General features: G+C 40.6%; 1 protein-coding gene, 1 long non-coding RNA gene and 1 other non-coding gene across 19 annotated transcripts in view; 2 read left to right on the top strand and 1 right to left on the bottom strand.

Annotated features, from left to right (window-relative positions):
- BTBD7 (BTB domain containing 7) overlaps window positions 1-26,963 on the top strand; it is a 110,002-nt gene that overhangs the window by 7,064 nt on the left and 75,975 nt on the right. Inside the window, exon 1 of one of the 15 annotated variants that reach the window (XM_072839745.1) lies at window positions 17,597-17,818. The exons of the other annotated variants lie outside the window; for them this stretch is intronic. The gene's annotated coding sequence lies outside the window, so the exon portion shown is untranslated. Of the gene's footprint in view, window positions 1-17,596; window positions 17,819-26,963 lie in introns of those variants that run through there. 15 annotated transcript variants of the gene reach the window in all.
- LOC140640404 (uncharacterized) lies at window positions 10,154-17,446 on the bottom strand. Of its 3 annotated transcripts, XR_012037123.1 has the most exons (4): window positions 16,301-17,442; window positions 16,128-16,216; window positions 14,868-15,006; window positions 10,154-13,065 (listed from the first exon to the last, which is right to left on the bottom strand). It is a non-coding gene; the product is annotated as an uncharacterized lncRNA (long non-coding RNA). The 3 variants fall into 3 exon arrangements; XR_012037121.1 differs by lacking the exon at window positions 10,154-13,065 and having other exon boundaries at window positions 14,498-15,006; window positions 16,301-17,441; XR_012037122.1 differs by lacking the exons at window positions 10,154-13,065; window positions 16,128-16,216 and having other exon boundaries at window positions 14,498-15,006; window positions 16,301-17,446.
- Window positions 21,603-21,709, top strand: LOC140640828 (U6 spliceosomal RNA). The gene has a single exon (XR_012037448.1). It is a non-coding gene; the product is annotated as a U6 spliceosomal RNA (small nuclear RNA).

Here is a 26,963-nt window from a genome sequence, read left to right as displayed (position 1 = left end):
AAAAGAGGAATCTGAAGAGGTATCTGCACTCCCAATTATTGAAGCATTATTTAATATGGAAATATGGACAACCTAAGTGCCTGTCAAAGGATGAATGGATAGAGATGGTGATACACACACACACACACACACACACACACACACACACACACAATGGATTATTATTCAGCCATGAGAAAGAAGGAAATCCTGCTATTCACAGCTACCTGGATGGAACTGGAGAACATTATGCTTAGTGAGATAAGCCAGACAGAGAAAGACAGATAACATAGGCTATCTCACATGGTATCTAAAAAGAGCTGAATTCATAGAAACAGAGGGTAAAATGGGGGTTACCAGGGGCTGGCGGCTAGGGAAATTGGGAAGATGCTGATAAAGGATACAAGCTTGCGACTAAAGGATGAGTAAGTTCTGGAGATCTAATGCACAACACAGTGATTATAGTCAACAACACTGCATTACACACTTCAAATTTGCTAAAAGACTAAACGTCTCACCATAAGGAAGAAACGATCATTATGCAATGCAACAGAGGTGTTAGCTAAAGCTATGGTGATGATCATACTGCGGTATATAAATGCATCAAATCAACACACTGAACACCTTAATTTTATACAATGATGTAAATTAAATCTCAATTTTAAAAAAAGAAAAGAGGAAAGGTGTGATTAAGCCTTTCATCTCTAACTGTGAAATAGAAGGACTATTTATTTCCCTCTCTTTAGTAGCAAATGGGATGGGATACTGGGAAGATGTTGGACTCCATGGTCTGACAAATCCAGGTTTAATTCCTGGCCCTGTTCCTTTTTAATTGTATCACATTGAGCCACTCACATTCCTTCTCAGCCTCTGATTCCTCCTTTGTGAAATTGAGTTAATATGTTTACCATTCGAGTAGCCCCGGTGGCTCAGCGGTTTGGTGCTGCCTGCAGCCCGGGGTGTGATCCTGGAGCCCCAGGATCGAGTCCCAGGTCGGGCTCCCTACGTGGAGCCTGCTTCTCCCTCTGCCTCTCTCTCTGTCTATGAATAAATAAATAAAATATTTTAAAAATCTATGTTTACCATTCAGGATTGCCAAGAGGACTAACCGCTGTCTTTGGCACCTAGAGTGTCACCTACAAGTGTGCATCATACTCAATCTGTGTATCACTAACAGGGAGGGCCAATTGAGGGTTAGGGACAGCAAATACTCAAAGGAGATGTAAAGGGAAGCCACATGGGGAAAGTTGGAACCCTGACACTTAGCTTTAGCTATCACATCATTGTCAGAGAAACTCAAATTACTGAATCAAGATATAGAACCCAAGTAATGAGAAAATTTCCACCCTTGCACTTCTTTTTGTGTAGTGCCTTAACACAGGATCCTTGATACTTTTGTATGATTTCTCTGAATGGTTATATTTTGATTCCAATGTTGTTGACATTTCACATAGTCTGTGAGCCTCTCTCTTCTGAAAACTGCCTCTCTCCCACCCACAAGGTGGTGGAGGCTATTATTATTATGATTTAACCCTCCTACAACACTGCTCTAAGTACTTTATAATTAACTGTTTTCATCCTCCAATATCCCTATGAGATAAGCATTGTTATTACCCCCATTTACAGATAAAGAAATTGAGGCTTAAAGTTTCCATGGATACATTCATGATTCACAAACTTACTGAGCTCAGGATTACCTTAAAAATTATTACCTTAAAAATTATTCTAAAGAGCTTTCATTTATGTAGGTTATAACTTTTAATATTTACCATACTAGAAATAAAAATTAAGAAATGGGGGATCCCTGGGTGGCGCAGCGGTTTGGCGCCTGCCTTTGGCCCAGGGCGCGATCCTGGAGACCCGGGATCGAATCCCACGTCAGGCTCCCGGTGCATGGAGCCTGCTTCTCCCTCTGCCTGTGTCTCTGCCTCTCTCTCTCTCACTGTGTGCCTATCATAAATAAATAAAAAATTTAAAAAAAAAAAAATTAAGAAATGTTTAAATAATCACTTAAAAATAACAGTAACAGGGTGCCTACCTGGCTGGCTTAGTTGGTAGAGCATGGGACTCTTGACTTCAGTGTTGTAAGTTTAAGACCACACTGGGTGTAGAGATTACTTAAAAATAAAATCTAAAAGGGGATCCCTGGGTGGCGCAGCGGTTTGGCGCCTGCCTTTGGCCCAGGGCGCAGTCCTGGAGACCTGGGATCGAATCCCACGTCAGGCTCCTGGTGCATGGAGCCTGCTTCTCCCTCTGCCTGTGTCTCTGCCTCTCTCTCTCTCTCTCCGTGACTATCATAAATAAATAAAATAAAATAAAATCTAAAAAAAAATAACAGTAACAAACCCATCACATAGTAATATAACTAACATTTTATGAAATGCAATTTTTTTAATAGTGTAAAGGAACATTTTCAACTTTTTGCATTTTGTGGGCGCTGCTCCTGGGACCCCAGGGAAGCTATACTTTAACTTTTACCAGGGTCAGAATGACTTCAAAGCATGAGCTCTATTTCTGCCCAAGCACACACTGTACATCTGCTTTGTTAGCAAATAACCTAAAAGAAACATTTCAAACTAAAGATAAGAGTAAAAATCTCCCTAAGTTCCATTCCCATACTCTCAGAGCCTGTAACCTTGCACAAACTAAAAGCATAAGATAAAGTTTATAATTTTCTGGAATGTCCTTCATCCTGATGACTTGTAACTCTTGATGTAACAAAAAACATATATAACCCTGTATTAAACATTCCTTCTCTGGATCATTCTCTCTCCATCTCTCTCTCTCTCTCTCTCAAGATTTTATTTATTCATGAGAGACACAGAGAGAGAGAGGCAGAAACATAGGCGAGGTAGAAGCAGGCTCCTTGTGGGGAGCTCAATGCAGGACTAGATCCCAGGACCCCGGAATCAGGTCCTGAGTCAAAGGCAGAAGCTCAACCGCTGAGCCACCCAGGCATCCCTCTGGAGCTCTCTCTTACGTGTGAAGATTATGTATCCTAGGCAGCTATCCTCACTTGGGTTTCAATAAAACCCTCTTCCTTTTTTAAAAGAAATTATAAAAGGCTAGTTCATTTTGCATTGGCAATAGTGAGAAGCATAGCATATTTTTAATTTCTAAAATCTCTTTAATGTCCAACTTAACAGAAGATGAGTCCACCTGATTTCTCACATCTGCTTTTGCATTCAATCTATTCTGATAGCCTATATCATGCAGCATCTGGAAAATTCCACTGCATACTCTTCAGAGAATGAGTGAAAAAGTCAAATATCTTAGTATTATTTAAAAAGTAATTTTTTATTTGTTTTTAATGAAAATAATTTTGACATTGTAAGACCCCCATAAAAGTATGGGGGACTCCTAAATCCCCAGATATAGTTTAAACACTAGGTTACATAATGAATCCCAAAGACCTGATTTAGTAGAGCCTTGCCCCATTTCCTGGCCTTGGTTGATTAGCTTAAAGCTGGGTTCCTGACAAAGACCAGGCCAAAGAGCCCTTCTCCAAGGATGTTATGCTTGGGACCAGCAGGCTAGAACTCAGACTGCTTTATGCAATGCATGGTTTAATTTAGGAGCCATGTGCTATTTGTTTGGGTTTTTTCCTACCTGTGGAGAAAGCCCTTTCATGGTGAGTTAATAATGAAGGCAGGCCACTGAAAGAAGCAGAGATAAGGGACAGAAGGAACATTCAGACCATATTCAAATCCCTGGTTCTTACTGTTCTTAAAGCCAGGAGGAGTGTCTCGTCCTCATGTTTTGGGCCACTCTTTATTTTCTTTATAGGAATCCCACTTCGGGCTTAAACTAGTAGGAGCTGGATTTCTATCACTTGCAACCAAGAGAGTCTTAATGGACTATATTAATCAAGTCTTTTTCTCCAGGTTGTTCCCTCTTTTTTTTTCTCAAAAAAAAAAAAAAAAAGATTTTATTTATTCATGAGAGACACACAGAGAGAGGCAGAGACATAGGCAGAGGGAGAAGTAGGCTCCCTCTAGGGAGCCTGATGTGAGACTTGATCCCAGGACCTCAGGATCACGACCTGAGCTGAAGGCAGATGTTTAACCACTGAGCCACTCAGGCGCCCCTTTTTGCTCTTTTTTAATTAAAAAAAAGTGACAAACAATGCTGAAAGAAGCGAAGAACAAGCTCCATAAGAGACAACCCTGGCTGAACTAATCCCAATCTTAAAAAGTTTAGACTAGAATGCTGTTGATGTGAGAATCAAACATTTTAGGTCTTCCTCTGTGACAAAACTTTAAATTACTTTTGACAGTGTCGGTAAATCTGACTCCAAATTCAGCCACAACACAATTAAGCTCCCTGCCGCCTACCCCTACCCCAGGAGGTGGCACTTTTAGCTTCTCAAATTATAGGTTCAAACAACCTTCCTTAGTTTAATTTTTCCAAGTCACAAAAGACTAGCACTGTTAACTCAAACCTCTACAATTTTCAATAAAGGGCTTAGTGGGCCCTGGATTCAATATATTCTCAGCGACCTATACAACATGGGACCTTCCTGCTGCAGTTGTATAAAAGGACCTAATTAGAGCTGTCGCCTAGAGATCAGTTTTTTTTTTTTTTGAGCTCTATGTATATAATGAATAAGAAAGACACACTCGCCCACTGATTTCTTTTTAATGTGATTTTTATAAATGTTCATGCTCTAAACAAACGGGTGTTAAGGTTCTAAAAAATTGTATAATGAATTAAGACTGCACTACCTCAGGTCCAAACATCTTGACTTCTCTCTTTCTAGAAGAATACATTTAATTGCTTTCAAGGACCAAAGGTCTTTGCAGAATGCAGTGCATCCCTCTGGGTCTATTTGTGTCTGTCTTTACCATTGCATGACCTCAAAGACAGAGAAACTCAAATAAGCAAGCAACAAAAGCAGAAGAGTCACAAAGGTGGGGAAAACAGAGTTATGCAATTGGTAGCATCAGTAACATACTTTTGAATTGCCAGCACAGCCCTAATGAGAGAGCCAACAAAAGCCTCTATCCATTATTATAAAAAACCCTGAGAAAGAACTACTCTATTTTTTTGGCAAAAAATTACATGTGATGAAAACTTTTTAAATTTTTTTCTATCACCTTTTTGTTTTTAAATTTGACATTCCTTTTCCTCTCCTAACCATACCCAAAAATTCTCAATGGATTTCTGTTATGCTAGAGTGGAAAGACCTTGGCTGTTGAAGCCAAAAGACCGAAGGTCAGTCCTGAGCATTATAATTTGCTAGTTGCAAAGTCTCAGACAAAGTTGGTATAATAATAGTTCTCTTAGAATGCTAAGATAGAGATGAAATGAACATCATCTCTATCTTAGCATTCTAAGAGAACTATTATTATATATATATCAGTCAAGATTACTTTGAATGAATGTTACAGAAAACCTAATAATAAAATTAGGCTCAGATAGTCTCAAAGGCCAAAAGTAGGACTAGTTTCAGGTAAAGCCTGATTTTAAGTATCTCTAATGATGTCACAAGGATGTCAGTTTTTCTTATTATCTTAGACAGACTTCCCTTGGTAGCAAGATGGTTGCAAAGAGCTCCTGGGGCCACACCGTTTTTCAGTCATATTCAATGGAAGAGGGGAAGACTCTTCCAGCGTCTCCTGTGGAAGAAGAGATTTTCTCTTCCAGAAGCCCTAGCAAATGTTTCACCACATCCTGGTTCTTGATGGGGTTACATTATCCTCCTCTGACCTGATCTTTAAAGTCATGGGAATAGTTTTTGCTGAAAATTTCAAATCAGGAAACCAGGTATAAAACATGGGATTGATCCCACTCAGAACTCTTGATTGGGAAAAATGAGGAGTTATGAAGAAAAAGGAAGGTGGGAAATGGATGTAAGATTATGACAATGTGTGAGAATGCACCTAGAGGTAGGATGCTGAGTAAACTGAGGTGAATTCCATCTCTAGGTTTTGTGAGGGAAAGATATCCTTCCAAAGGATTAAGGATTGGCCTCAACCTTGCTAATTAGACCTTCAGAATATTCCATGGCATCTTCAATACTTGAGATTTTGTTACCATTACTCATCCTTGCTTTTCCATATAATTTAGGGTTTATATAATCTATAAACCAAATGGTTTAGCTTCACCTGTTCTTTTTTAAACACAATGCTAAGTTTTATTTTAAAAATTTTTAGATTTATTTAAGTAATCTTTACCCAACATGGGATTTGAATTCACAACCCCAAGGTCAAGAATCACCCACTCTTCCAAATGAGCCAGCCAGGTGCCCCAAGCTTTGCTTTTTTTTTTTTTTTAATTTTATAGAATTTAAGATGCTATTATTTAATATCTCACTCAGAAAAAGGAAAATACCTTAACCAAATCAGGACCTAAATGCTAAGAGGTCATCAATTTTATTTTTTTACATTAAAAAATGTAAAAAACAAACAATAAAAAAGCATATCTTAGGATGGAACACAATAATACAAACATGGCAAAAAAAAAAACACATGGCATTATCTTGTATGATCACCTCTGTATCTTGCTTCTTTGGCTTAACATCATGTTTTTAAGATTCATCTGTTTTTTTATAGCTTAATTTCATGTAATGCATGAATATACTACATCTTTATCCTTGCTCTTATTTATAGATATTTAAATTGCTATCAGTTTTTGACTCATATAAGCAATGCTGCTATGAACCTTCCTATTATATCTCTTGTGTACATGGGCTTAGTTTCTCTATATACCTAATGTTAGAATTTCTGAGCCATAGAACAAGCCAATTTTTTTTCTTTTTCTAAAAAGAATTTTAGATCTATATAGATCTTGGATAATAGCCCTTTACCTGATATGTCATTTGCAAATACCTTCTCCCATTCTGTACATTGTCTTTTAGTTTTGTTGACTGTTTCCTTTGCTGTACAGAAGCTTTTTATCTTATTAAGTCACAATAGTTCATTTTTGCTTTTGTTTCCCTTGCCTTCATAGATGTATCTTGCAAGAAGTTGCTGTGGCCAAGTTCAAAAAGGTTGTTGCCTGTGTTTTCCTCTAGGATTTTGATGGATTCTTGTCTCACATTTAGATCTTTCAACCATTTTGAGTTTATCTTTGTGTATGGTGTAAGAGAATGCTCCAGTTTCATTCTTCTGCATGTGACAGTCAATTTTCCCAACACAATTTATTGAAGATACTGTCCTTTTTCCAGTGGATATTCTTTCCTGCTTTGTCAAATATTAGTTGGCCATAGAGTTGAGTACCCATTTCTGGGCTTTCTATTCTGTTCCATTGATCTATGTGTCTATTTTTGTGCCAGTACCATACTGTCTTGATGATCACAGCTTTGTAATACAAGCTTGAATTCCAGCATTGTGATGCCACTGGCATTGGTTTTCTTTTTCAATATTCCTCTGGCTATTCAGATTTGTATAGAATCATACAAATCTTATTTGTTCCAACTCTGTGAAGGATGTCCATGGTATTTTGATAGGGATTGCATTGAACATGTACATTGCCCTGGGTAGCATAGACATTTTCACAATATTAATTCTTCCAATCCATGAGCATGAAATGTTTTTCCATCTCTTTATGTCTTCCTCAATTTCTTTCAGAAGTGTTCTGTAGTTTTTAGGGTATAGATCCTTTACCTCTTTGGTTAGGTTTATTCTTAGGTATCTTATGGTTTTGGGTGCAGTTGTAAATAGGATTGACTCCTTAATTTCTCTTTCTTCAGTCTCATTGTTAGTGTATAGAAATGCTACTGATTTCCGTGCATTGATTTGTATCCTGCGACATTGCCAAATTGCTGTATGAGTTCAGCATTCTTGGGGTGGAGTCTTTTGAGTTTTCTATATACAGTATCATACCATCTGCAAAGGTGGAGAGTTTGACTTCTTGTTTGCCAATTTGAATGTCTTTTATTTCTTTTTGTTGTCTGATTGCTGAGGCTAGGACTTCTAGTACTATGTTGAATAACAGTGGTGAGAGTGGACGTCCCTGTCACGTTCCTGATCTTAGGGGAAAGGCTCTCAGTTTTTCCCCACTGAGAATGATATTCACTATGGACTTTTCATAAATGGCTTTTAAAATATTGAGGAATGTTCCCTCTATCCCTGTACTTTGAAGAGTTTTAATCAGGAATGGATGATGTATTTTGTCAAATACTTTCTCTGCATCTATTGAGAGGATCATATGGTTCTTGTTTTTTCTCTTATTGATGTGATCTATCACTGGTTGTTTTATGAGTGTTGAACCACCCTTGCATCCCAGATATAAATCCTGCTTGGTCATGCTGAATAATCCTCTTAATGTATTGTTGGATCCCGTTGACTAGTATCTTGGTGAGAATTTTTGCATCCATCTTCATCAGGGATATTGGTCTATAATTCTTTTTGGTGAGGTCTTTGTCTGTTTTGGAATCAAGGTAATAAAACGAGTTTGGAAGTATCCCTCCCTTTCTATCCTTTGAAACAGCTTTAGTAGAATAGGTATTATTTCTTCTTTCAACGTTTGATAGAATTCCCCTGGGAAGCCATCTGGCCCTGGGCCTTGGGAGGTTTTTGATGACTGCTTCAACTTCCTTGCTGGTTATTGGCCTGTTCAGGTTTTCTATGTCTTCCTGTTCCAGTTTTGGTCATTTGTGGATTTCCAGAAATGCATCCATTTCTTCTAGATTGCCTAATTTGTTGGCATATAGTTGCTCATAATAGGTTTTTAAAATTGTTTGTGTTTCTTGGTATTGGTTGTGATCTCTCCTCTTTCATTCATAATTTTATTGAGTCTTTTTTCTTTTTAATAAGTCTAGCTAGTGGTTTATCTATCTTATTCATTCTTTCAAAGAACAAACTCCTGGTTTTCTTGATCTGTTCTACATTTCTTCTGGTCTCTATTTCATTGAGTTCTGCTCGAATGTTTATTATGTCTCTTCTTCTGCTTGGTGTAGGCTTTATTTGCTGTTCTTTCTCCAGTTCCTTTAGGTGAGAGTTTAGCTTGTGTATTTGAGTTTTTCCAAGTTTTTGAGGGAGGCTTGGATTGCGATGTATTTCCCTCTTAGGGCTGCTTTTGCTGTATCCCAAAGATTTTGAATGGTTGTATCTTCATTTTCATTAGTTTCCATGAATTTTTAAAATTCTTCTCTGTTTTCCTGATGACCCATTTATCTTTTAGTAGGATGACCTTTAACCTCCATGTGTTTGAGTTTCTTCCAAATTTCTTCTTGTGATTGAGTTCTAGCTTCAAAGCACTGTGGTCTGAAAATATGCCTGTTTCCTTACACAGATTAGGGAAGTTCTCAGCTATGAGTTGTTCAAATATATTTTGTGGTCCTCTCTCTCTCTCTCTCTCTCAGCCTTTTCTGGAATCCCAACTAGACATATATTCTTCCTTCTCAAGCTATCATTTATTTCCCTAAGCCTTTCCTCCTGTGTTCTTTCTTTCTTTCTTTCTTTCTTTCTTTCTTTCTTTCTTTCTTTCTTTATTTATTTATTTATGATAGTCACACACACACACAGAGAGAGAGAGAGAGAGAGGCAGAGACATAGGCAGAGGGAGAAGTAGGCTCCATGCACCGGGAGCCCGATGTGGGATTCGATCCCGGGTCTCCAGGATCGCACCCTGGGCCAAAGGCAGGCGCCAAACCGCTGTGCCACCCAGGGATCCCTCCTCCTGGGTTCTTAATTGTTTTTCTCATTTTTTTTTCAGCTTCCTTCCTTTCCATCAACTTGTCTTCTATGTCAGTCACTCTCTCTTCCACCTCATTAACCCTAGCAGTTAGAGCATCCAGTTTGGATTGCATCTCAGTTAAAGTATTTTTAATTTTGGCCTGGTTAGATCTCAATTCTGCAGTAACAAAGTCTCTAGAGTACTTCACACTTTTTTTCCAAAGCCAACAGTAACTTTATAAGTGTGCTGCTGAATTGAATTTCTCATTGTACTTAAATCCACATTCTGTAACTCTGTGGCAGAGAGTATTGCTTCTGGTTCTTTCTTTTGTGGTGAATTCTTCCTTCTAGTCATTTTGTCTAGTGCAGAGTGGCTATATGAGTGAACTGATTAAAAAATATCAACCAAGACCTAAGTGAAATATACCCTGGATGATTCCAAAGAGGCCAGAAAAAAAAAAAAAAAAAGAACAGAACAGAACAAAATCAAACAGAAGGACCACAAAAGTGTAAAACAAATTTTAAAACAAAGTAATAAAAATAAAAAACCAGAAACCAAAAACAAAGAAGAAAAGAAAAGAAAAAAGGTAGGGATGATGGTGGTGAGGAAGTGGTAGTGGAGAGAGAATGTAGTCTCCCTCTGAGGGAACTTAGAGGACGATTCTCCTGGTTCTGAGGGTATTTTGTTCTATACGTTAGAAGATGCTCAATCCCAAATTTATATAAACCAGCAATACTTATATAAAGACTCAACATCGACCACAAAAACATAAACCAGATAAAAGATGGGGGCAAAATAGGAAGGAAGAGAGAATATAGTCTCACAGAATGAACCAACACAGAATGAATGAACGGTGCTTGGTTCTGGGTGTATTTCAGTTATGTGTTAGAAGGTACTAACTTCCATCATTGTAAGACAAAACAAGACAGAAAATACAAAAAACAAAAATCCATATCTCATATATCCACCAAAATTAAACCAAATATGTTGAAGGGAATCCAGAAGTGAAAAATACATCTATATATCTAAGACATGTAATTGTGGAAATATGAAAGTCAAAAAGGGAAAAAACTTAAAAACGAAGAGTTGGTAAAATATTGTAGTTAAGGTAGAAAATGAGAAAATATATTGGACATTTTTAGCCTGATATAAAATGAGTCGTTAAAAAGACCCTCCAGTTCTAGATACTATTTTCCCTCAGTCCTGGTGCTATCCACTGCTGCTTGTTCAGTAAACTTTTTTTTCCCTTGTTCTTCGAGCAGTTCTTCTGGGAGTAGGGTCTGCTGCACTGATTCTCAGGTGTCTGTGCCTGGGCAGAGATGCCCCACCCATTGCCAGGTGCTGGGCTCAGTATGAACTGTTTATCCTTTGAAACCTTTGTTCCCTAGAGTCTCTGCCCCTCCCAGGAGCAAGGTGAAACAAAGAGAAAAAACAAAAATAGGCAGTAGCTCTGGATTTGAGCTCCCCTCCAGTAACTAACCACAGTCTCCCAGTCTACACTGACCTAGATGCTCCTGGGGGCAGGTGTGGGTGCTCTGATCTGCACAGCTTGTCAGGCGCCCAGCAGCAGGAGAGTTTTTGCTTTCCTGTGCCCTCCCTGCTTCCACCTGTCCCAGGGGGAACGGAAGACAGCTGGCTTTGTCCGCTTCAGCGCCTTCAGATCCAGGGCCCTGTGCCGCTGGACCTGTGCTCCTGGTGACTACTGTGTCCATCGCCGGGCTCTAGGGTAAAGGTAGCTTTGGGGCTGGCCTGTGTAACCAGCAGGCTTCTCCCAAATGTCCTGGAGGGCTGTGGCGCTCCAGCTCTTTACCGAGATCGGTCCGTGGTTTGCAGTGAACTTTTTCCCCGGCGCTCCAGTCTTATACTGTCTCTGGGAATCTTCATGCTTCACGGCCCCTCTTGTGATTCTGCCCGATTTCCCTGATAAGCACTTTTCCATCAGGGAAAACTCAGGTGAGTATTTTTAAAATTTATTTATTTATTCGTGAGAGACACAGAGTGAGGCAGAGACATAGACAGAGGGAGAAGCAGGCTCTTCACAGGGAGCCTGATGCAGGACTCAATCCCAGGACTATGGGATCATGCCCTGAGCCAAAGGCAGATGCTCAACCGCTAAGCCACCCAGGCATCCCCCCCCCCTTTTTTTTTAGATTTATTTATTTATTCATGAGAGACACAGAGAGAGGCACAGACAAAGCACGGATTTTTAAAGTTACCGCTTGTCCAGGGCTGAGTTTCCATGACCTGGAGGCTTTTGCCATTCCACTTTAGCCCTGCTAGTCATGGTTCCCCTCCCCCACTTTATTTCTTTTAAAATTTTTTCACCTTCCTACCTTGTTAGAAGTAAAAACTTTTCTCTCTGTAGCATTTCAGCTGTTCTCTCTTTACATCTTAGGTTGAATTTGTAGGTGTTCAGGATGTTTTGAAAGATATCTAGATAAGGCTGTGGGACCAGATGAATTGAGGGCCCCTACTCTTCCATCATCTTACCAGTCTCCTATAACCATTTGTTCCAATTATTGGTCCTTTTTAAAATTATTATTATTGGGATGCCTTTTTCTTACTGAATTGGAGGAATTCTTTATATATTTTGGATATAAGCCTTTTTGTTTTTATGTAGTGCAAATCTCTTTTCCTGTTGGATGGCTTGTCTTTTCACTCTCCTTATTGTGTATTTTGTTGAACTGAAGTTCATATTTAAGTGTAGTTGCATTCATGTGTAGGGTAGGCAAAACTTTACCTCTACCTCCTTAGGATCTCTGGCTGGGACTAAGAATTAAATCAAATAAACAGATCAACAAGAGAAAGTTTTCATGTACATGAAACATGTACATGGGAGCTGATTTAGGAATGTGAAGACCCAAAGAAGCGGTTGGAGCCAAACACCCACATACTAACCTGGACAACGAGTAGTAAATAGAGAAAATAGGACAAGACAAAGTATCTTGAGTTAGAGCAGTTAATTATAAAATGACTAGAAAGATAAGGTTTAGTTGAACAAGATTTGTTTGTATACAGTTCCCCCAATCTTTTACTCTTTGAACTTTCTGTCTCTGGTGATAAGAATGTTTCTTTCCTCCTAGGATAGGGAAGAAATCTTTTACAACTTTCAAGGTACCAGTCACTCTCCTGGGCACTTTGACACGTGTGTTTTTATTTCACTTAATATTTTAGACTCCAGGAGATTCATAAAAACCCTTGCAAACAAAATCATTATAAGCAAACTATAAGAAGAAGTAGAATTTTCCTTTTTATCATGATTTCAAAAACTCAGATTCCTCAGGTGCCTGGATAGCGGCTGAGTCAGTTAAGCATCCAACTCTTGATTTCAACTTAGGTTGTGATCTTAGGGTTATGAGATTGAACCCCATGTTGGCTCCACAATGAGAGCATGGAGCCTGGTTAGGATTCTCTGTCTCCCTTTTCCTTTGTCCCTTCCCTCATTTGTTCACTCTCTTTCTCCATCTGAAAAAACAAGCAAACAGAAAACAGCTTCCATACTGTATTCCAGAAAGAAGCCTTAGGAGGGGCTTCAGTGAATTGTTATGTATGGTAGAAAAAGTATGGAACAGAATGGAATAGCAGAAAACAGAATACACAGTTAATGCAAGGAATGACTCAGGTTTTCAGCACAGGTGTCCAGGTGGATGGGGTACCATTTGTTGATGGAGGGAGCAGAAGGAGGAACAGAACACAAATTCAGGACTCTTGATGCCAAGTGACAGAATCCCACTATTTTTACCCACTCCCAACCATTTTAAGATTTTAAAAAGGAGGAAGTAAGGGTAACTAAATGGCTCATAAACATGAGAAAATCGGAGGTGGATTGGTGTAGGGCACAGCCATGCCGGAGAGTTCACATGATGTCATGGCTTCCCCTCTAGTAAGCTGTTTCTTCTTGTGGTCTTCATTCCTACTGCTCTTGACTTTCTCCTCAGAGCTGAAGAAGAAAATCTACATTGTCCTCTAAAGTCATAATCCCAGAGAAATAGATTAAGAGGAAACATATTCTAGGATAGTCTGGCAGAAATTTCCAGAAATGATTTTGATTGGCCTGGTTTGTGTCAGATGTCCACCCAAATCTGCATGTTTCTAGCACCCATTCTGTTAACCACTACTGAATATTATCTTAGTATTAGCCTTTCTTTTTCCCCCAGTCTGTCTTCCTACTCAGACTCTTAAACTCCTCAAAGGCAAATAATCATTTACTTTTTAGCCCGGGCATGGACACTGTTCTTGCACATGGTATTGGAGGTTTTAAAAAAATGTATTGGAACTAAAATTAGACACATACAAATTCTGAAGGATGTATAAAATGAGTTAATTAAGCATCTTGAGAGTGTAGCTAAGTGGTATAATAAGAAACTAAAAGGTGGATGAATTAAAGTGGAAAAAAATCATGGTACTCTTATGCTTGGGTTCTGTGAAGGTGAATCATACCCAACTAGTCTACTAGAGTTCTCTGAATGTATAGATGGACAGAAGGACAAGGTAGAACCAGCAGACCTTACTTGGTGTTTCAAAAAGCCTCTGATAGGGGTGCCTGTGTGGCTCAGTCAGGTAAGCATCTGACTCTCAATTTCTCCTCAGATCATGATCTCAGGATGGTGAGATCCAGCCCTTGCCTCTGCTCTATGCTGGGTGTAGAGCTTGCTTGAGATTCATTTTCTTTCTCTCTCTCTCTCTCTTTTCCCCCCATCCCTTAGAAACAAAAACAAAAAGCCTTTGATAGATTCCCACATCAAAGGCTTTTAGAAAACTGATATTATCCTGGAATTTTAGATTTCTATCGTTGTTGGTTTTGTTAATTGTTTTTAAATTTTTGTCTAGGAAACAGAACCAAAGTCAAATAAGGAGGGTCAGGAATAAGTGAAAAAGTGTCAATGATGGGCACTGATCTTATTTAACATTTTAATGAATTATCAAGAAGGGTATGGACAATGGAATTTTTAGTTTGCATGTAACAACTCTTTCAGTTAGTGCACTATTTAGCTGATTAAGACAAAGATAAACTGATAGAAAATACCTTGCAATATGCCCCCCCCCCCTTAGCATTCTTAAGTCAGGACAACCCAGCCAGGCCACGTATGTCAAGGGTCTGCAGGTCCCCGCTCCATTGTTTCTTTGGTGATGAAGAGGGTAACACGGGGCATGTGCTGGCTTTGACCATGCTTTGCCTCACGGAAGGGGCCAAAGATAAGTGTGATGTGATAGAAGTCATGGCCCAGAATCATGACCACCAGAAGATTGCAGTCCCTGTGACCAACCTCAAGTTGTCCTGCCAACTCATGCTCAGTTGGGTGGACTTCCAGCTCCAACCACCTATAACCTTCTGCCTGAAGTCCAATTTTGGTCCCATGTAGTTCATGCAGTAGCACCAGGTTATTGCTGTAAGCAATGACGTTTCTGAGGAAGAGAGCAAATAAGAGGGTAGTAAGGAGGTGGAAGCTGAGTTGTCCCCCATTTTGCCTGCCAAGAAGCAAGGGCATAGGCCTCTTTGGTCAGCTAGCTGCCTGCCACGGACCAGATTTCTATGCAAGTTTCAGTAATTTTAAATGAGTCTTCTCCATTGAAGAGAAGGGTGGGAGGTGGTGGGATTGAGCTCAGAAGAGAAGAAGGTCTCATTCTCTATAGGACCCTGGTGTTCTACTAATCTTATACCATGCCTGGGGCTTCTCTTTTTTACTGGAGTAGAAGGAACTCTGAAATTCTATCCTGATCCTCTCTCCCCATTTGCTATGAATTTAGAGGTCAGCATCTGAAGCTCAGGATTACACATTTTTAACACTTTTTACATTTTTTGATAAAGGTTGGAATAAAGTGGTATGGGTTTTGTTTTGTTTGCAAAACAGGAAAATGACAATAGGTGGCTTGAATTTAAATAAGGTTCCATTATGCATTTATGATGAGTATAAAAGTGTGGCTAATAGGAAGTGGCATCCAGAGGTTTTTTGGGTTTTTTTGTTTGTTTGTTTTTTGCAGAGACACAGGAGGAGGAAGAAGCAGGCTCCATTCCAGGAGCCCCATCGTGCCCTGGGCCAAAGGCAGACACTAAACTGCTGAGCCACCCAGGGATCCCCAGAGTGTTTGGTCCTACTAGACGGACTTATTTCCCTTGTATTTTCTCAGTTTTCCATGTATTTTGTCCACTGCCTACACCTATGTGCTCAGTTGAAGAGACCCTTACTGGCTAGAGGAGAATTCTATTTTGGACAAGGGAATACTACAATCTCAGAACCTTCAAGGATTGGGGGAGGGGAGATGTATGGGGTGATGGGGTAAAATGGAGTAATACAGATTGGAAAGAAATAACTTTTTAAGGAAGTAAAGAGGGAATGGTATGAGCACAAAAAAGATATAACAAATCTGAAGGAAGTTCAGAGAAAAACAACGATATTCACAGAGATAAAGTCCATCCATTGAAGGATGTCAGAAACAACAACAACTTGGGCAGCCCTGGTGGCTCAGGGGTTTATCTCCACCTTCCGCCCAGGGCCTGATACTGGGGACCCGGGATCGAGTCTCACCTGCATGGAGCCTGCTTCTCCCTCTGCCTGTGTCTCTGCCTCTCTCTCTCTCTCCCTCTGTGTGTCTCTCATGAATGGATAAATAAAATCTTAAAAAAAAAAAAAAAAACCTTAAATTCTCCAAACACACATGAAATGGATAAAATAATAAAGGACCCGGGATCGAGTCTCACCTGCATGGAGCCTGCCTCCCTCTGCCTGTGTCTCTGCCTCTCTCTCTCTCTCCCTCTGTGTGTCTCTCATGAATGGATAAATAAAATCTTAAAAAAAAAAAAAACTTAAATTCTCCAAACACACATGAAATGGATAAAATAATAAAGGACCAAGAGATGATTAAACACATCACAAAATTCGAAATTGCTCTTATTCTTTGCAGCTTAGAGGTGGTTTGAGAACAACAGACTCAATGTTACTTGGAAAACTTGTTTCTCAGAGGATGGGTAGAGATTAAAAACGCAAATATTTTAAAAAGGATTTTAAATAAACAAATACATCAGGTATCTCTAAGACCTCCCTGAGAACTGTGAGGGGTGATGCGCCTGGCGACCAGGGTCAGGCTGTCTGGAGCTCTAGTCTGGGCTTGCCACGACGACTCCCTCATGCTGCGCGTGTGCCCCGGGGCAAACGACTGAGTATTTCTTAGCCCACGTCTCAGCTGTAAACCGGCCACAGCCGTAATACCCGTCGCGGCTACTTCAAAGGGTGGTTTGGTGTTCAAACGAAGCCATGTATTTAGCGGTGTTTTAAAGTACTACGAGGTGCTTCATAAATATAAGGTGTTTTGGTTACGGCGTTGGCTGGAATGATCGCAAACTCCCAGACGCGGGGCCTGGAGGGAAGCGCGATTTGGGTCCTGCCAGGCAGAGATCGGTGCGCTTGCACGATTTCTTGTCCCTCGCTTACGGAAGCATCTTGAGGAGGAAAACTTTTCTGTGTTTTTGAGGTGTTGTTGTTGTTGTTTTAAATCGGCTTATAGCAAGGAGCAAGGCGCTGTCTGTAAAAGTACCCCAGAGAGGTGAAGATAAACCGCCCAGTCGTCACCCAAGCGCCAAGACCGTCAGGAAGGAGTTTTCCGCTGCAAGACGCGCGCTCCATCAGGACGCCGGCGGCCGAACGGCAGCGTGAATTGGTAAAACCGGTCGTCCAGTAACGCGGTTATTACAATTCCGTTCTGATGCCTTGAGTGACGTGTCACAACTCCCCGGAGTAGGCAGGGGGCCGCGCGGCGCTTCAAACTCGGAGCGTCCCGCGCCGCGCTCCCGGCGCCGAGAGGGAATAATGCGCGCGCACTCGGGCCCGGCCGCTCCCCTGCGCGCGAGCCCGCCTCTCCGGCCCGGCCCGGGCGCGCGCGGCCGCGGGCGCGCCGCCGGCCCACGTGACCCTAGGCGCGGCGACTGGCGGGGGCGGGCGGGGGCTCGGGCCGGCTCCGCAGCGCCGCGCAGGCGCCCCAGGGCCGCGCCGAGCCGAGCCCCTCCTGCTCCCTCTAGGAGTCAAAATGGCGGCGAGGGGAACCTGGAGCAGCCCCGGAGCCTGAGCCACTGACAGGAGCGGAGAGGGCGGCGGCGGCAGGAGGAGGATGGCCGGGGGCGCTGGCGCCGGTGCGGACCGCGGTGCTGGTGGCGGCGGCGGGGGCGGCGGCCGCGGTCGCAGCGGCGGCAGCAGCAGCAGCAGCGGCGGGAGGAGCCTCCGGGGTGAGCGTCCCTCGGTGTCTGTGAGGCTGGGAGCCGCGGCTGTGCCCGGCGCGGCGCGGGGCGGGAGTCCCGGCACGGAAGGGGCCGTGCCGAGGAGGTGGGGGCGCCGGGCTGGGGCTGGGGCTGGGGCTGGGGCTGGGCCGCCGCGGGGGGCGCCGGGCCGCGGGCGGGGAGGGGGCAGTCGTCCGTCTGGGGCTGAGGCGGCTGAGGCGGCGGCGGACTGACCGGTCCCCGCGCGCTCCCAGGGGCGGACTGGGCTGTGCGCCGTCGTCCCGGGGACGGAGGCGCGAGGTGTGGCGCCTGGGGCGGGGAGAGCGGCCCGAGGTGGCCGCGACGGCGGCTCGGCCGGCTCCGGGCTCCAAGGGGCGGGACCCGCCGCTCCCAGGACGCCGGGAAACCGCTCCCGAGACTGGGGCGCGTGTTTACCCGGCGGCGGGGCTGCTGCCGCCCCGGGGTGGGCGTGAGAGCGGCCGGCCGGAGTAGGCGGGGGAGCGGGCCTGCGGACGGCGGCTGCGGGGAGGGGCAGAAGTTAGACCGTCCGGGTAAGTTACTGGCCCGGGATCCAACTGGAATCGCGTTTTGACAGGTTGGGAGGAAGACAATGCCTGGTGTTTGATAAAGGACGGTGAGCTGGGAGTGCTCGAGTGGCGAAGAGCGTGCGTTTCCAGTGCCCTGTCGTTTCGCACGGCTGTTTACCAGCCTTACCCCGAGGATGGGAACTTTCTCACCGTCTTTTTGGAGAAGCTCTGAGTGTTGCTTCTGCTTTGAACTACAGTAGCACCCTCTTCACACACCAGCTCAGATAATACTCTGGATTAGGTCATATTTACAGAAGCGCTCTTGGTTATCTTTACCAGAGAACTGTTCCCTCTGCCCAAAACATCTTCCTGTAATGAGGAAATGGGCATTTTTTACAGAAGTACTTCGTGTTTTGTTTTGTTTTGTTTTGTTTTCAACGAGCAGAATCTTTTGTCTCTGAATAGCATCCATTTCTTTCAGATTGTTGAAATACATTACTTTCTTCTGGAACTGGGGGAGAAAGATCTGAAATAGCGAGAACCATACATGTTAATAGAAGCTCTGATTAAACTTGTCTTGGAATTTTGGAGTCAGGAGAACCTTTAGAAATCTGGTATGACTTGTTTTAGAGCCGAGAAATTAGGCCCAAGGAGATGAGTGACTAGCCGTGGGTCCTACAACTGGCCGAGGATTGGGCCAAAACTAGGATCTGGGCTTCTCTACGTTCCTATTTATTTATTTATTTATTTGGGCTTCTCTACGTTCCTATTTATTTATTTATTATTTTTTTAAGATTCTATTTATTTATTCATGAGAGACACACACAGAGAGAGAGAGAGAGAGAGACCGAGACACAGGCAGAGGGAGAAGCAGGCTCCATGCAGGGAGCCCGAGGTGGACTCGATCCCAGGTCTCCGGGATCGCTGAGCCACCCGGGCTGCCTTATGTTCCCATTTTAGAGAACTCTTTTCACTCCAGTCCCGAGCCTCTTATTCTTCGTTGATTGCATTCTTCACCACCAGTACTAGTGCCCGTCCCTAGGTCTTTGTGCAGTAAAGTTGAAAGCAGAAACGAGAGAGCCTCACTCTGATTCTGACAGCTACCCTCAGTTACCACAAGTTAGCTGATGAGATTTATTTTTTTCCCTAACCTGAATTTAATAAAACTGACATTTCATTTAGAATTTTCATAGGCCAGTAACTATAGTTTCACCCAATTACAGGCACGGTTCATTCTTGCATGCATTCAGTAAAATCCATAGGTCAATATTCTGTCCCACAAAGCCTTAACTGCTCTATTGTTCTGTGCCCCAACACCAGCATTTAAACAAGTTTTGTATCAGACTCTGATTTTAAGATTTAAAACACCTTTGTTGCATTTGCTAGGTTATACCACCTACCTTTCATGTATTTTCTTTTTGAATTACAACAGTTTTCTTTGTTGTGTGTCACAAATTAACCTTCAGAAATGCAATAATGTCAATTAATTCTGATCATGTTCTAGTCAATGAAATTCACGTATCAAAGTTGTACCTTGTGTTCAGTTACCCTGGTGATTATTGAAAATCTGCTTTGCGTTTTACATTATATTAGTCGCTAGAGGAGAACAGAAAGAAGTATAATATATAGACTTTGCCCTCAGGAAAGATAAGGTTTACCCTTATGAGTGTAGGAGACAATCTTCTACATTCTCTGAATACAAAGAATGCTGTAGGTGTTCTGGTTAGAGGGAGATGAGTGAGGCCTCAGGAGTCTAAAGAACTTCCTGAACACTTGGGACTTGAGCTAGCCTATGAAGGTTTAGATTTACAGAGATGCTGGAGCAGTTACTCTGAGGGAAAAGTGAGAGTATGATGTGGAGATTAGCTTTGGGTGAGGGGAATGGAGGGAAACTTGGATGAGCTGATACCTGAATTTGAAAGGCTAAAAAGAAAAAATCACACAGTTGGAAGGATATCTGTCTGTGGAAGAGTTTGATTACTAGATTGAGGAGACTTGGATTTGCATCTTCTTGGGCGAGATATGGGGAGCCTTTGAAAGGTTAGAAGCCAGATATTAGTGTGATAAACCAGCAAGATGAACCTGTCAGTGATCTACAGATTGAGTTCCATCAGGGAGAGAATGGAACGAACCACCAATGACTAAGTAGCTGTTGTAGTTAATTAAATATGAAGAGATGAGACTCTGGACTAGGATAGTCAGTAGGAGGGATCCATGGCAATTGTTGTTTTTGTTTTTATTGTGGTAAAATATACATAAACATAAAATTTGACATTACCAGTTTTAAGTGTACAGTTCTGTGGCATTAAGTACATCTACATTGTCGTTCAACCATCGCCGCCTTCCATCCCCAGAACTCTATTTTCCCCACCTGAAACTCTACACCTGTTAAATACTAACACCCCATTTACCTATACCCCTAACCCCTGGCAACCATTATATATTTTTTGTCTATGAATTTTTTTTTTAACATTTTTTTATTTATTTATGATAGTCATACAGAGAGAGAGAGAGGCAGAGACACAACAGGCAGAGGGAGAAGCAGGCTCCATGCACCGGGAGCCTGATGTGGGATTCGATCCCGGGTCTCCAGGATCGCGCCCTGGGCCAAAGGCAGGCGCCAAACCGCTGCGCCACCCAGGGATCCCTGTCTATGAATTTGAGTACTCTAGGTACTTCATGTAAGTGGAATCATACATATTTATCATTTTGTGGCTGGCATGATGTTTTTAAGGTTCATTTGTGTTGTATTTGTCAGAATTTGCTTCATCTTAAGGCTGAATATTATTTCATGGTATGTATGTACATCCATTTTTGTTTATCTGTCAATGGATTCTTGGTTTGCTTCTACATTTTGGCTATCAAGGATAATGTTGCCATGAATATGGGTGTTCAAATGTCCGTTTGAGTCTATACTTTTCATTTCTTTGGGGTATATACTCCCCTAATTTTACATTCCCACCATGCACACAGGCTCCAATTTCTCCATATTCTCACCAAGACTTGTTTTCTGTTCTTTTGATAATAGCAATCCTAATGGGTATGAAGTGGTTTGTCATTGTAGATTTGTGGTTTTTTTTTTTTAAGTAATTGCTACACACAACGTGGGGCTCTAACTCAGAACTCATGACCAAGAGTCCAGTGATCCACTGACAAAGCCAGCCAGATGCCCCCATTGTAGTTTTTATTTGTATTTTTCTAATGTTTAATGATCTCTTCTGGTGCTTATCAGCTTTTTGTATATCTTCTTTGGAGAAATATCTATTGTGCTTGTTTTGGCAGCACATAGATTAAAATTGGAATGATACAGAGAAGATTAGCATGGCCCCTGCACAAAGATGACACACAAATTCGTGAAGTGTTTGGACTGTTGTGTGTCTTGCTCACTTCATTGTGCCCAGGACTTGCACAAATACATGAAATGATTAAACAAATACTTCAAGGATCTGATTTCTGGTAACTGATGGCCGCATATTTTTCAGGTTCTTCAGATACTCATCAACCATTAATGTCTCATGCCATATTGTAATAGTCTTATTAAGTTTTCTACTTCTAAAAAAGAGAAATATGTATTAAGTTCTTTTACCATTTTTTAGTGTAGTTGTTTGCTTTTTTTGTTGTTGAGTTGTAGGAATTCTTTATATATTCTGGATATCAATCTCTTATCAGGTACAGGATTTGCAAATATTGTCTGTGATTCCTTGCATTACCTTTTCACTCTGTTGAATGTCCTTTGAAGCACAAGTTTTTAATTTTGATGAAGTCTAGCTTACATAGTTCTTTTTTGTTGCTTATGTTTTTAGTGTTATATCCAAGAAATTGTGTGCCAAACCCAAAGTTATGAAGCTTTCTCCTGAAAAAAACCCTTACGTTTAGGTCTTTGCATGCAGATATCCAGTTTTTCCCAGCACCATTTGTTGAAGAGACTGTCTTTTTTCCATTGAATGGTTTTGGTATCCTTACTGAAAATGACTTGATTATACCCTGCAAGGGTTTATTTCTGAACTCTATTCTATTGGTGTGTGAGTCCGTCTTTATGCCAGTATCACATTATTTTGCTTACTGTAGCTTTATAGTAATTTTTGAAATCTGGAGGTGTGAGACCTCCAACCTTGTTCTAATTCAAGATTGTTTTGCCTGTTTGTGATCCTTTGAGATTCCAAATGAATTCCAGGATGCATTTTTCAATTTCTGCAAAAAAAAAAAAAAAAAAAAAAAAAAAAACAACTTTTTTTAATGCCATTGGGATTTTTTAAATAGGGATTGTATTGAATCTATAGATTGGAGCAGTGTTGACATATTAAATCTTATAGTCCCTAAACACCAGATATCTTTCAATTTACTTGTATCTTTAATTTCTTCCCACAACATTTTATGGATTTCAGTGTAAAAGTCTTTCATCTCCTTGGTTGAGTTTATTCCTAAGTATTTTATTTCTTATTTATCTATTTTTTTTAAGATTTCATTTATTGATTCATGAGAGACACAGAGAGAGAGGCAGGCTCCACGCAGGGAACCTGATGCGGGACTAGATCCCTGGATGCCCAGTATTTTATTTTTTTTGATGCTATCATAAATAGGATTGATCTCTTAATTTCCTTTTTGGATTGTTAATGTACATAGCTCATTTTTGTGTGTTAATTTTGTTTTCTGCAGCTTTACTGAAAGCATTTATTCAAACAGGTGTGATCACACACATGATCTCAAATTTTCTACGTATAATGTCTTTTTGAACAAAGATAATTTTACTTTTTCCTTCTGATTTGAATGCCTTTTATTTCTTTTTCTTGCCTAATTGTTCTGACTAGGACTTCCAGTACTATATTGAATAAAGTGGTGAAAATATACATCCTTGTCTTGTCCTGATCTTAGAGGAAAAATTTTCAGTCTTTGACCATTCAGTATGATGATAGTTGTGAGTTTTCCTTTATTATGTTGAAAGTTTCCTTATATTTCTTGGTTTGCTAAATGTTTTAGCAGGTGTGTTTTAATGAAAGAAAAAAAAAACCTCAGTTAAGGGTGCTGATAGTGTCTCTAGCCTAGTGACAGGGCAAATTCTGCTGTCATTGGCAAAATAACATTAATGCTCAGCTGATGTTTTAGGCATCTGTGTACATTTGCAGTTATGTTTTGGCTGAAGAAAAGTAGTACTACAGTTAATTCAGCAGGGAGGACTGACACTAATCAAATAATCATACAAGTATATGCCTGAATAACTATAGTATGATTTTGCTCACAGCTGTATTCCCAGCATCTAGCATAGTTCCAGGCACACAGGTGCTCCCTACAGCTATTCATTGAATTCAGAAGCAGAAAACTTAAGATTTAACCCAATAAGCTAAAAACTGTATTGCGAATAATTTTTTAATAGAAATGCATTTATTTTTATTTTAAACTGTCTTTCCTGTTAACCCAGTCTTGGTACAGTAGTAAAATAAAATCAGACTTCTCTACTCTTTTTTTTTTTTATTTTTTTTTTTAGACTTCTCTAAAAAGGAACAAGCAAGTGACTTTTTCTAAAACAAGTGTCTTTAAAAGTGAGGCAACATCTTTTTAAGTTGATGGTAGTGGAAGTTGGTTATCAGAATCCAAGATTTCAGGGGCACTTGCGTGGCTCAGTGGTTGAGTGCTTTTGGCTCAGGTTGTGATCCCAGGGTCCCTGAGGGGAGCCTGTTTCTCCCTCTGCCTATGTCTCTGTCTCTCTCATGAATAAGTAAAATCTTAAAAAAAAAAAAAAGAATCCAAGCCAAGGTTTCAAAGGGAGACATAACTTAGAAGTGACTTTTCAGCTGCCTGTTGACTCCAGATTTATAATGCATTTCAAATATTTAGTACTTAGTTTATTTGCAGAACAAGTTCAAAATTCTTTTAATGCACACTGCAGTGGTTTTTAGTATCCTTTTTTTTTTAATTTTTAAAATTTTGACAGTCTGCAAATTTGACATTACAAATTGAGTTTTCATTAACATCCTTATCTCAAATAATACAGGAACTTCAAAAACGTATAATGTACTGTTATGTAAATTGATAGTGAATCCTTGTAGTGAACAGTATGTTAGGATTGGAATAAATAGGAATCACTTTAATCCAATACATAGAGCATCCTTTACATTACAGATTCAAGAAAGTTTTTTGAGCATTGTTGGAATTTTTAGGTATAGTTAAGTAAAAGAACATTGTACTGGAAATCAAATCTCTGTTCAGATTCTGACTATGGTTTATAGGTTTGATCTTAAGCAAGCCATTTAATCTGTCTGGGGCTTAATTATCCTCCAGTGTGTGTGTGTGTGTGTGTGTGTGTGTGTGTGTGTTATACATCGATACATAAAATACAATAGTTTACAAAGCCATCTTGTTTTTGCTATTTAATTCTTCCCCGTCCTGTTGTCACTTTCTTATTAGTGTGAACTATTGAACATCCTACTGACCACTTCTCTGCCGTTTGTTCTCCCACTCTCCCTCTCCTTCTATATTCTCTATATTGCTACCACATTTATGTTTCTAAAAAACCCAATTGGGTTAGGTAATCTCCCTACTTAAGAAAAACCTTGTTAAAACTTCCCACTGCTTATAGGACAAAGTCCAAACTCACAAGAGTTTGTAGACTGTCTCCAGCCTTAGATTTCCCATCACTCCAGACATACTAAGCTCTTTCTTGTTTCCTGTGCTTGTGTTTTTCATGTGTTTATTCCAGTGCTTGGAGTTCTTTTTCTTTGTCATCCAGGAAACTCTGAGAAGATGATTCATCACCTACTCCAGGGGTAGATTTTGATTACTCCAAGCCAGTCAGCTCAAGGCATTTCCCTGTAAACTCTTATTTGTCCCAGTCAGATTGAAGGGAAGGAGACATTTTTATTTCTGGGGACGAGGACTTTTTTCCTCCTATTGTATATGAACAAGAGAATACGTGATCCCAGTTGCCACTGGCAGCTGTCTTGTGACTGCAAGGGATGATAAAAATGCCTGGAGAATGGTAGATCAGAGAGAATGCACGTAGGTCCATGATAACATCATTTTAGACACATACTGTACTTGTACTGGAGCCTGGGGCTTTCCCTTCCATGGCATTTCGTCACCTGACAGATAAAATCCTTATGTTGAAGCCATTCCTTTGGAGTTATTTGCCATCAAAAATCACCTTATTGATACAGTCATGTTTATGCTTCAGGACCCGGTTCAAATATGACCTTTACCCAGTACTCACTCATACACTCACTCCCTTACTTCTTTGGCCCACTTCGAGCTCTATTGCACTGTACTGTAATCACTTGCTTATATGTCTGACTCCTGCACTTAACTCTGTTTACTTTGAGCCAAAGCCTACTGGATGGAGCGTAGTATCTGCTACATTATAGATACTCAGCAATGAGTTTTTGGATAAAATAGAAGCATGAAAAAGGGTTTTTGTAAACAATTTTTAAATAAACATGAGGTATGTCATTGTCTTTAAAGAGAAATGGAGAAATCAATTAGACTAGATATACAAAGTGTTCTTTGCTTGCCCTTAATTATTTTCTAAAAATGTTCACTTAGATAAAAAGTTTGACAGTTTCTTCTGACCACAGTCCCTTAAATTTATGAAAAATCTTACTAGTGTCAGAGCCCTGGAAGGAGCAATAATGAATTGTGTTGTTACTGTGCAGTTTCCTTCCTTCCTTCCTTCCTTCCTTCCTTCCTTCCTTCCTTCCTTCCTTCCTTCCTTCCGAGACTTGAATGCCAGAACTAACTTGAAGTATAATATATGTATTTTTCCCCTGTATTTTGAAAGCATATTCAGGTCTGTTTTATCTGGGATTTATTTGTGAATTGTTCTTTAAAGAAAAATTCCATAATATGGTTCATAAGACCTACTTATTCTTGTCTTCAGACTTTCCCAAAATATTTCTTACTTGCTTGAGACTACATGAGAATTTTCTGGTAAGCAAAAAAAAAAAAAAAAAGCTTTGTGGCAGAACTAGATGAATTGTAGCAAATGTTAGTAATAGCTTACGACAGAGAGATCTCATTATAGCCTTAATTACAAAGTCATAGTTTTGTCGCATGCTCCCACAATGAAGTCTAACAGAAGAGGAAAGATGGGAAAGGAGAGTTAAGATTCCTGTCTCAGTATACTTCACCATTTGTTGGCTTGAGTCAAATAAATTAAACTTCAACATAGTAATTTGTAGTTACAGTAGCCATCCCCACCCTTGTCCACAGGGGATATGTTCCTAGACCCTTGGTGGATGCCTAAAAGTGTAGATAGAACCCTACATATAACCATACATATATTAAATTTTTTCTTATATATACATACCTGGGATGATATTTAATTTATAAATTAGGCACACTAAGAGATGAACAATAATATACTTGATCTTAGCCAAAAGGCCAAGAACTGGTCAACAACAATAATAGAACAATTTTAACAATATACTGTAATGAAAGTTATGTGAATGTGGTCCCTCCCTCCTTTGATATATCTTATTCTATTGTACTCACCCTAGTGATGATATGAGATGATAAAAATGCCTGTGTGATGAGATGAAGTGAGGTGAGGGACATAGGCATTATGATGCAGCATTAAGCTGGTGTTTACCTTCTGATGATACGCTTTGGAAAGTGAATCCATGGATAAGCTACTGTAG

Source organism: Canis lupus, chromosome 9 (genome assembly GCF_048164855.1).
Source record: "Canis lupus baileyi chromosome 9, mCanLup2.hap1, whole genome shotgun sequence".
NCBI classification, from domain to species: Eukaryota; Metazoa; Chordata; class Mammalia; order Carnivora; family Canidae; genus Canis; species Canis lupus.
This window is presented reverse-complemented; position numbering and strand designations above follow the sequence as displayed.